A 488-nucleotide genomic window follows, 5' to 3' on the forward strand; every position below is an offset into this window, starting at 1 on the left:
TATCACAGGAAAATTCTCAGTCTTTATACATTTAACAATTATCACATGATTTACGTTTTATTGTTTGAATATAATTATAGTGGGAGAGGATGGATTATTTATCCTTATTTTACCCTAATTTCACCGTAATTTTACGCATGGTTTAAGAATTACTCCTGTTTCATAATGCGTAGATATAAAAAAATTGTTACCAAAATAGAAATTATTTTCTTTGTTTAGAGAATTTTATGTCTGAAATAACTTTTCTCAAGTATGTAAGGGGTTACTTTAATATTTTATGTCCATAACTCATTTTAAAGCGCCTCTTGTGTTGAAACTTTCTGGGAAGGTCTTTTAACCGGAGAATTCCATATTTTTTATCTATAAATTATATGTAAAAATTTGTCGGAATGGATGGTTAGATATCAGAATTTGAAATAGAACAGTTATGCAAGGNGAACCTAAGCCTTAATATTCGCCTGTACATGTCAATCAAATTCACTGGCGAA

The sequence above is a fragment of the Lottia gigantea genome (assembly GCF_000327385.1).
Source record: "Lottia gigantea unplaced genomic scaffold LOTGIsca_62, whole genome shotgun sequence".
NCBI classification, from domain to species: Eukaryota; Metazoa; Mollusca; class Gastropoda; family Lottiidae; genus Lottia; species Lottia gigantea.